We start from the raw sequence: 10715 nt of genomic DNA, 5'->3' as shown, positions 1-10715 counted from the left end.
ATTTTCTTCTATCAACATTTTCTTCTCTCATTCTTTCCCTTGTTTTTGCACCAAGTGCTGTGTTAGAATTTGGGTTTCTACTTTATGGACTTTAACCCATTTGAGAAACAGACACAGAAAATAGGAAGAGATTGAAATGTACTTATTACTACCTAAACTATGGGGTTGCTATTAATGCTGGGTAGGAGGAAGCAGAAACAGGCTTGCTCCTCCTCCTCCTCCATGGATGAACTGTGAACACTCAGAACACTTCCATCCTGCTCACTCAACCCCAGCACCAGCATGGGAGTAGAAGACCTGCATCCTGAATTCCAAGGGTAGAACTAGAAAGCACCTGACCTGAGCTCCTGTCAGTCTCAGAAAGTGTTCCTCTTCGTTGCTGGGATGGTGTGAGAGAAAGTGGAGAGAGGAGCCGCAAACATTTCTCCAGTGCCAGCTCCCATCAGCAGTATCAGAGCAGCAACCTGGAGGCAGGAGTAGTGTGCACCCCCCCCCCCAGTGTTTGCTGGGTCTTTGACCTTCTGTCGTACCCCACTGTGTTCTGCTCGCACCATGCCAGTTACTTTGGTGCCCAATACTTCCAGGCATCTGTGTGAAAGAAATATTCATGGTGATGGCGATAAGGATTTTTTTTTTTTTTACTTTGCTAATTATGTATTTTAATATGTATTCAGAAAAATACATAACACATTTTAACATACGAGCTAAAGATTTTTAAGTACACATAACATTTTTTTTTTTTTTTTTGAAGTATTAGTGTGGGTGCTAGGCAAACAAAAATCACGAAGGCAGCGTGGATATGAAGGGAGGCTGGCGGCGATGTCATGAGCCATGGCCTCAGGAGGTCAGACGTAAGCCAGGGTGGCCGTCCCTAAGCGGGGCAGGCTGCGTGCTCACAGTGCTGCGTGCTCTCGCCATCCGGCACTCTGCTCCTTGCTGCACAGACCTCCCCGTTGGAGCCACTGACGGGCATTTCACTCTGCCCACAAAAGACTCTAGCAGCATATGAGTCAGACAGGAGTCCATGCAGCACCATAAACTCAAAATTCAGTCCCTATTCTATTCTTATCACTAATTATGTCCTAGCATGCTGTCCAAAATACATCGCCAGACTTTATGAAATGAACACAAAGACTGGATCAACAACGTAAAAACGCTCCAAATTCGAACAATAGGCAGCTCTTATTATTTGACTTCCTCAAAACTAACTCCCCCTGCAAATAAAAGACCATAGAAATTAAAGCCCAAATGCCTTCACTCCCAATGTTATGGGCTCAGTCTCAGCCAGAGGGTCTTACACAGTTGTCTGGCTTCCTATATCTGCAGCTGCGTCCTGGGCAGCTGGTCTTTCATAAGAATGTAGCTTCTCTAAACCTAATCTCTAGTTGTGTAGTGTGGGTCAACGCTGCTATTCTCAGCCAAAGAACATGACAGACGACTCGGCGGGACCTGTGTTGGAGACAGTGAGGCCTTGAGAAGAGCGGGTCTCAGTCCCACGGCAGGCCAGCCAGCTGCGCCAGAGTCAAGTCCACGGTCTCGGAATCTGCACTCACTGACCGGAAACTGCCCAACAGCTGTGCTTGTCCATGTTTAATATATGTGTGTATTTCTTCTTTGTGCTTTTTCTTGTTTTGTTTGGGTGGTGCTCATGCGATCTCCCCGTATATGCTGCCTACTTTGTCTCAGAGGGACATGTGAGACATTATTGCCTTCTTAGAAAATTTAGATATTCTAGTTTCTTGTCTCATGGAAGATTGTGGCCTAGAGAAAACCTCTACTCCCAAATTCTTCCAACCACATTCTTTCTAGGAGTGAAGTACACTTTTCTCCATGAAAATATAAGGGATTGGGTAGAGACCATCACCCTACTTCCTTAGCACTATGTTTTTTAACTTAATAATATACGCTGCTTTATTTAGTCTGATGATTATGATTGTCATCACTCTTCCATAAACTTTTTCTTCCTACCTAGGTAGGTTGAGTTGGACCTAGATAGGCAGTAGGTGACCAGAGTCAAAATTAAAACAAAAAAATTAAAACACCAGGATCTCAGTAAGACCAGAGGGTCAGGATTACTCTTGTAGTGTTGGTGGGAATGTAAACTGCTTCCACCACTGTGAAAAACAGTTTGAAGGTTTCTTTAAAAATTGAGGACAGAATTTCTAACTGATGCAGCAATTCTATTGGGTTAGCCAAAAAGTTCATTCAGGTTTTTCCATAGCATCTTATAGAAAAAAAGCTGAATGACATTTTTGGCCAACCCAAAACTTTCAGGTATTTGTCTGAAGAAAAGAAAAACACTAATCTGAAAAGGTATATGCATCCCTGTGTTCACTGCAGCATTATTACAACAGCCAAGATATGGAAATGACTGACATGTCCAAGATGGATAAAGATGCAACACACACACACACACACACACACACACACACACACAACAGAAGAGTAGGCAGCCATAAATGAAGGAAATCTTGTCATCTGCGACAACATGGATGGAGCTTGAACGCATTCTGCTAAGTGAAATAAGACAGATGAAGAAAGACAAATACCATATAATTTATCTTACATGGAATATAAGAAAAAAAAAAACAAAAACAAACTCATAGATTCAGAGAACAGACTGCTGGTTACCAGAAGGGAAGGGGTTGAAGGAGGGTGAGATGAAGGAAGGGGATCAAGTGTATGGTGATGGCTGGTTACTAGACTTACTTATTACTTTGTACTGTACGCCAATATTGATTTGTAATATTGTCTATCTGAAGTTTGTATGAATATGATATACTAATTTTACCTCATTTTTTTTTTTAATTGAGAAAAAGGAACAGAAGGATACAGAAGTTTAGTAAGACTTTAAGGAGAGTCTAGATATCACAGATGAAATTCAAAAGTTAGTATTCCAAAAGGTGGGCCATTTAAAAGATAAAACATAAGCATAAGCCAAAAAAGAAAAAAAGAAAAACCTAAACCTAAACTTCAGGGCAGAAACTTTGCTTTTTCCCTCCTTCCTGTCTCGGCAGGATCTGACTGATCGTTAGTGTAAGGAGAAAGACTGCAGCTGCGGTGGGAAGTGGTGCCAAGAGTTGCAGCTGCAGAAATTTCTTGCTTTTTTCACTTTTAATGTATAAAATTAATACATATGCAAGTTTGTTTTTTTTTAAAACCAAACAGTACAGAGTTGTGCTGAATGAAAAGTTCTCTACCTGACCTCATTCTCCTACTCCCCATATCTAATTCAGCTCCCCACTTTTAAACGTTTTTTTTTTAATTCTGCTGCTAGTTATTACCATACCTCTGAAACTTACGTTAGTTCTTCCACCTCTTGTTCATCAACTTTAGACAGTATCTACTGAGAGATGATAAACTTAGTTCATATTTCTTTATCTATCCATTGCTAAGTTTTTCCAGTCACAGTATTTTGGTACTTCTGGTGGTTATCTATAATTTTAAAGAATATGCTTAGTCTCCATATTTTGTTACATCAATTTTAGATAGCGTATCTTGAGAAGGTGAGAAAAATTTGTGTCTGACATAACCTTCCACATGTGTCTGCTGCCTTTAACATTCAAACTTCCTTTTTTTTTTTTTTACAAGATCAATGTGAATATTAGATTCTCTTTTATAGTTATTATTGTCTTCCAAGTTTTATTTATATGCTGATTCTATAATCTGAAATAGCATTTACATTACTGCATTATGAATTACTACTTACTGAAACATTAAATAGCTTTATTTATTGAGAAAAATAAGGACTCTATATCATAAGATGGAAAGATGAATGTTCCAAGTGTCAAGGTCAAATCAGATTCCTTAAATTCAATCTTCAAGACTTTCAAATAAATTACTCATTTAGGCAATGATACTATGACCAACCTAGACAGCATATTAAAAAGCAACATTACTCTGCCAACAAAGGTCTGTCTAGTCAAAGCTATAGTTTTTCCAGTAGTCATGTATGGATGTGAGAGTTGGACTATAAAGAAAGCTGAGCATTGAAGAATGATGCTTTTGAACTGTGGTGTTGGAGAAGATTCTTGAGAGTCCCTTGGACTGCAGCGAGATCCAACCAGTCCATCCTCAAGGAAATCAGTCCTGAATATTCATTGGAAGGACTGATGCTGAAGCTGAAACGCCCATACTTTGGCCACCTGATGCGAAGAACTGACTCATTGGAAAAGAACCTGATGCTGGGAAAGATTGAAGGCAGGAGGAGAAGGGGACGACAGAGGATGAGATGATTGGATGGCATCACTGACTTGATGGACATGAGTCTGAGCAAGCTCTGGGAGTTGGTAATGGACAGGGAAGCCTGGCATGCTGCAGTCCATGGGGTTGCAAAGAGTTGGACACGACTGAGCAACTGAACTGAACTGACCTTTAATTTCTAAGAAATCTTTCTTTGATTATTCTTGTTTCCTAACCACTTATTATTTGGGTTCTTGACCTGCAGATATCAAGTTTTGGAGGGCAGGGAGTTTAATCAAAAAATTTTTTTCAGTTCTCTTAAGTAAAGAGACTCCTGTTTTCTTCAGGGGTCAATTTAAATCTGCTCCACTTGGACCTTCTTATATTTTGCTGTTGGTATCTTCTAAACATCATGGTTTTTCCATGCACATGCACGATGACAAAGATTAATACTGGTTGCATAACTTTCATCTGTGCTATCAGACCTCTCCCATGAATGAAGAGGTGGATGGCAGGGTTTATGTGCATAGAAGCTAGTACTGTAGGCCCTATGTGTCCACAGACTCCACATCCACGGATTCAACCAACCTAAGATAAAAAAGTGTTCCCCTCAAAATTCCAGAAAATTCCAAAAAGCAATATTTAAATTTGCTGTGCACTGGCAACTATGTAAATATTTACTATGTAATATTTACATTATATTTGCCTTGCATCTATAGATTATAAGATTATCATCTATAGATGATATAAAGCATACAGAAGGATGTGCACAGGTTATATGTAAATACTACACCACTTTACACCAGGCACTTGAATAGCCATGTATTGCAGTATCCACAGGGCATACTGGGTAGAATTAACCCCTCATAGATACTGAGGTATGACTGTATTTTTTAAAGGTAAGTTTAAATATTTAGTTCACTGTGTATTTTTTTTTTGAAATTTGAAATACATTTTAATGTATATTTTTTAAATTCGACTTTTAAAAATGATGCATGATATATCAGTTATTTTATTTATTTCATTTTTTGTATGCCAGGATTCACTCAATGTTTAGAAATCTGCCTTCAACCGAGGGCTTGAAGGTTAAACATAATTTCCAGGTATGGTCAGCAGAGGGCAGCCAAGGGTAGTGGAACAAGTGCTCACTGCCGAGGATTGGTCTCCCTCTTTGTGAAGGCAGCAATCAATCAGCAGGCAGCAGCAGGAGAGAAGTTCCTCACAGCGACAGTGACCCAGAATGGGGATGGGTTGGAGAGGCAGTGGAAAGGTTCAACCACAATTCATTCTGGTATCTGTCATTAGAGACGTGAACAACTGGACATCAGGAGGTGAATCATCAGTTAGAGTACTTTCAAGTCCTGCCTGCTCCCCCCAGTCTGTCTAAAGCCCAAGTAAGGGTCCTTAAAGTAACAGGAGTGTACTATCCACCTTGGGAGATGATACACACTTCCTGTCTGAGCGTTGGCCCACGTTTCCAGCTTTGGCTAAGGGTACCACGACCTGCCATTTTGAGGAGAAGAGTGTGTGTGTGTGTGTGTGTGTGTGTCTGTGTGTGAGTCACTCAGTCACATCCGACTCTTTGTAACCCCATGGACTTGGGGTTGCAAGCCATGGAGCTTGCTGGGCTCCTCTGTCCATGAAATTCTCCAGGCAAGAATACTGGAGAGGGTTGCCATTTCCTTTTCCAGGGCATCTTCCCAACCCAGGGATCGAACCAGGGTCTCCAGCATTGCAGGTGAATTCTTTACTGCCTGAGTACAATGCTGACAGTTAATGAAAACAGATACATTCCAATTAAATAATCTGGGAACCAACCTAAACGTGAGGTGGCTTAGATACACGTCCTTCCTCCAGAGAGCAAACATTCGCTAGTTGTGGAAACACCATAGGACTTTTAAATTAGACAAACGCGCCTCTATGAATTGTTAGATCCATGACTCTCAGTTACCTAACTTTACTGAGCCTCAGTTTCTCTGTTTGTAAAGCTATAAATAATGATTCTTACCTCACAAATCTGCTGCAAAGAAATCAGATGACATACGTCAACCCCTGAGAGGGAGCACGCAGCTCCCCGCGCGTCAGTCAGCACTGGCGCCTGTTCATCTCCCTGCCTCGCCATGGGGGGATCGCCATGAGACTGTGTTCTGTTTTGCAATACCAAGTCTCACAGTCTCCTAAGAGTATGACTAACATTAACTGAGGGACTACTGCCGGGGTCCAGCCCCAGCTGATCCAGGGTATTCGAAGGAGAGACGGCATAGGCGAGGGTCAGGGAACAACTGCTTAATTAAACGTTAATTAAGGATATAAAGAGTAATAGAATGAGGATAGCTCAGTAGGAAAATTCAGTGGAGAAAAGAGGCTGAGTAGCTTGGTTTACGCGGGGGACCAATAAAACTTCAAGACAAGAAGTTTGCACCACTTACGTAGGCCACAGGCGTCCTTCCGTTCTCCCGAAGGAGAGGAGACACTGAGGCCTCCCCGGTCGGATCTTAGAAGCCCAGGCATAATTAGTAAGCATGGTGGGTTCCGCGCTCCAGATGGAGACTCAACCAGAGTGAAAGAGAGAGAGACATGGGGAGACCAGTCTTTCGAGGAACTGATCCCAATTCTTTATTTTCCATGGTCTACTTTTATACACTGAGATGTTATGCAAAAGTCACGTGGGGTCAGCAGTCCTGACTTTTATCAAAGTCAGGTGCTTCATACAAATGTATACAGAGGTCTTAGGGGTGTTACATCATCTTCTGGCCAGGGGGCCTGCTGACAATTTACGACCCTCTCCTTGTGACAGCGGTCAGTCAACCAGGACACTTATTTCTCCAGGGGTGATTATTCTTAAAACAGACGCCACCCAAATAAAGTTACATTCCTATAGGGTGAGGGTGTACTGGGTTTTAGTTAAGGAAAGAATTTACTTAGCCTAAGGTCTAACGTGATTTATATCAAACGTTAATACTTATTTCTTCTATATATTCATTAATGTGTGTAAGGGCAGGGGATATGGAGACTTAGCAACAAACATTGGCTCAACAAATGAAAAACCCTTCACCAATACGATTTCTAATCAGCCCATTACACTTATACTAATAATTTTCCAACTTTTCTAAAGAACCTGTTTTTAGAAGGTTTAAAGCATCTCGTGCCTCTCACAGTTGGGAGGCTGTGAGCAATCACATGTGGCCGGACAAGCCTGTCAGGCAGGCTAGAGAACTTTCAGAGGAGTTTGTAGGTTAAAACACTCCTATCACGCCCAGGAATTACTATTAACTGGAGCTCTAAGTTAACTCCTTCTCCGAAAGAGGTGGTGGGGGACAGCCCCCTGTAAAGTCAGAGGTGTAGGTGAGAGCACAAAGTAGTAAAGTAGGCAGGCTCTGGTTATGGGGGTAGATGCTCGAGGATTTCCAGGGGGACTCCTGAGGCTCGATCCCGCCTTTGCGTATGTCGAGCCTCCTTGCTCGTGACCTTTGCCATGGGCGGAGTGCCTCACGCCGGCCCCCAACAGACTACTGTGCTAGGAAGCATAGTGAGTTTTCCAAAGTATTATCTAATTTTAATACCAAGCCTATTCGGTAGGTACTTTTACTATCATCTCTCTTTTACAAATGAGGACATTGTAAACGGGTTTTCCTTGTCTTCTCGTGTATGTAGTGAAGAGCAAGGAGGGAGTCAAAGCTGGGGAACTGGGATCCAAAACTCACGTTCTTGACAATACACCATCCATTTTCCAATACAGATATTTAATCAAAAATTTAAAAATCTAAGGGAAAAAGCAGAATTAAGAAAATAGTCTTGTCTTTGCAATGTGTTTAAATGTTGGTATTACTGGCATAGGATCAAGTCTTCTATTTGATATTTAGGGCAAGAGTTCAACGTTCAATGAAATAAAACACTTTGTTATTCCATTTAGTTCTTTCAAAAATTAAAACAACTAGTAATGGTATTTTGGTAAAAATTAAGCTTTAAAGTTAACTACTATATAACTAAGGAAAGCTCCCTTGATCTTTCTGAGAAAAAAGTTTTATCTCTTTCGCTTCACTCCAAGGGAAAGATGATAAAAGAACGCTTCTTTCTCAATGGATACCTAAAACACAACCACTATCCTGGTTACATGAAGGTCACACAAAACACTTTCCACAAATACAGGTGCTTTGGATCTGATGGCTCAGAACCTCTGGAGGAGGATAGCCTAAAAAGTCTGAAACAGATCAAAACTGATTACCAGTGAATAGATTCCAGAAGGGGAGTTTTCCTGGCTCTGAGTGCTCTGAAGGAGTAAGACAGAAAATGGAGATAATCTGGGAATTGGGGAAAGTGCAGAGATGTGTCTGTCTGCATTTCTTGCCTTAAATAGATTCTGCCAGACCCTTGATAAGAGGCCAGAAAGTGTTGCCCAATGAGCCTCTATGGTTCTAAATACAGTCCAGCATGTCCAGTGGCCCCATCCCTTTAAAAGCAGTAAGCAGTCTCTGGAGGCCACTATTTGCTGCTTCCATGCTTGGGTTTCCCAGGTGGTGCTAGTGGTAAAGAACCTGCCTGCCATGCCAGTTTGGTTTTAAGATGATAGGCCTTTAACAAGGTCATAAAAACTACAAAGACCTTTACTTCTGGCCTCCACCTACCTTTTCAGACTTACTTCACCTTCTTATACCTCTTGTTTGTGTCTCCACCCAGTAAACTCTTTCCTGTCTCTGAAATGTCATAGATCCGAGTTCTATCCCTTTGGCATGAAATTTGAAACATCCTCTCACCAAACACTTTTTTCTTCCTCTTCTCTCTTTTTCCCTTTCTCATTCTCCCTCTCTGTCTCTCCTCCTGTCTCCATCCCTCTTTCTCCCTCCCACGCCTCACCAATTCTCTAATTAATTCCAAATTAACTTAAAAGCTCATTTCGCATGAGTCCTTCAGAGAAGCCTTCCTCGCCTGCCCTCTCCACAAAGTCAGGTGTCTAGTCTCAATGGTAATTGCTCATCTCACTCTCTAATTTTTCTTTGTAGTACCTATCAGAGTCTGGCATTAAGATTTACTGGTGAGACTGTTTAATTTCTGTCTCCTCCACCTAAATCTAGAGTTGAGCTAGAATCCCTTTTGCTCCCTCTGCCCAGACCTAACCAAATGCCTTTCCTTTAGCGCAGGTTCAAAGACTGTTGAACAAATGAAGGGAAAGAGAGACTACTTTAGATGATCCTTTGTCCCCTACAACCACGGCAGAAAGCTATCTCACTGATTTATTCAATAAAATGTTCTGAATTCTTCCCATGTGCCAATGCCTGTGAGAATTAAATGATATATCAAAAATAGACTCATTCCTTGAAGTCCTTAAGAGTCTGCATGCATCCTCAATTGATTCAGTCATGTCTGGCTCTTTGCAATTCCATGGACTATAGCCCGCCAGGCTCCTATTGTCCATGGGATTCTCCAGGCAAGAATACTGCAGTGAGTTGCCATGCCCTCCTCCAGGGAATCTTCCCCACCCAGGAACTGAACCCACATCTCCTGTGTCTTCTGCATTGCAGGTGGATTCTTTACCCACTTTGCCACCTTGGAAGCCCCTGAAAGAGTCTAGTGGGGAATATAAAATATGTATTCAGATTAATATTATAAGAGCCAACAAGAGAAACCACAAACTGCCACATGGTCAAATTTCAGTTCTCCGCCATTGTCAAAGGAAAGAGACCGTCCTCAGGAGAAGAGGTTAGGGGCCTTGCTGCCCAGAAGCTGCGTGACCCCTGGGTTGGCTGGAGCTGATCCTTCATTACTATTATACTGGGCTTCTTGCCCTCACAGGTATCCAGACTAACTGAGTGGCAGCCTCCTCAACTGTACAATGGGTCAATTTTCTAGTGGAAGGAGAATACTGTCTTTATTTTCTTTAAACACAAGATACCATTGCTGTTGTTATTTGCTAAGTCGGGTCCAGCTCTTCGTGACCTCGTAGACTGTAGACCACCAGGCTCCGCTGTCCTTGGGATTCTCCAGGAAAGAATCGTGGAGTGGGTTGCCTTGTCCTTCTCTAGAGGATCTTGCTCCCAAGAATCAACCCCTCGTCTCCTGCATTTGCAGACAGATTCTTTACCCCTGAGTTACCAGGGAAGACTTACAACTACCATACAGTCGTGCATTTACACTCCTAGGCCTTTAACCTAGAGAAATGGATCCTTGCATCAACACCAAAAAAAGTGTATACAAATGTTTGCTGCAGCTTTATTTGTAATGGCCCCAAACTGAAGACAGCACAGGCGTTCCCCAACATGGTTAAACAAACCCGGATACATCATTCTCATGGACTGCTACTGAGAGGTACAAGGAAATGAACTATTAATACCTGCAACAGTCTAGATGAATCTCCATTTATGCTGAGCAGGGAGCAAAACGGGAGCAAATCCCAAAATGTTACATCCTGTATGATCCCGTTGATATAACGTTCTCGAAAGGGCAAAAATAAAGGAGAAAACTTAGTGGCTGCAGGGATTAAAGAGGTGGCAGAAGTGGAGGGGAGTCTGTGTGGCTGTAAAGGATCACTGAGGTGA

This window comes from Bubalus kerabau, unplaced genomic scaffold, assembly GCF_029407905.1.
Source record: "Bubalus kerabau isolate K-KA32 ecotype Philippines breed swamp buffalo unplaced genomic scaffold, PCC_UOA_SB_1v2 scaffold_50, whole genome shotgun sequence".
In the NCBI taxonomy this organism is placed as follows: domain Eukaryota; kingdom Metazoa; phylum Chordata; class Mammalia; order Artiodactyla; family Bovidae; genus Bubalus; species Bubalus kerabau.
This window is presented reverse-complemented; position numbering follows the sequence as displayed.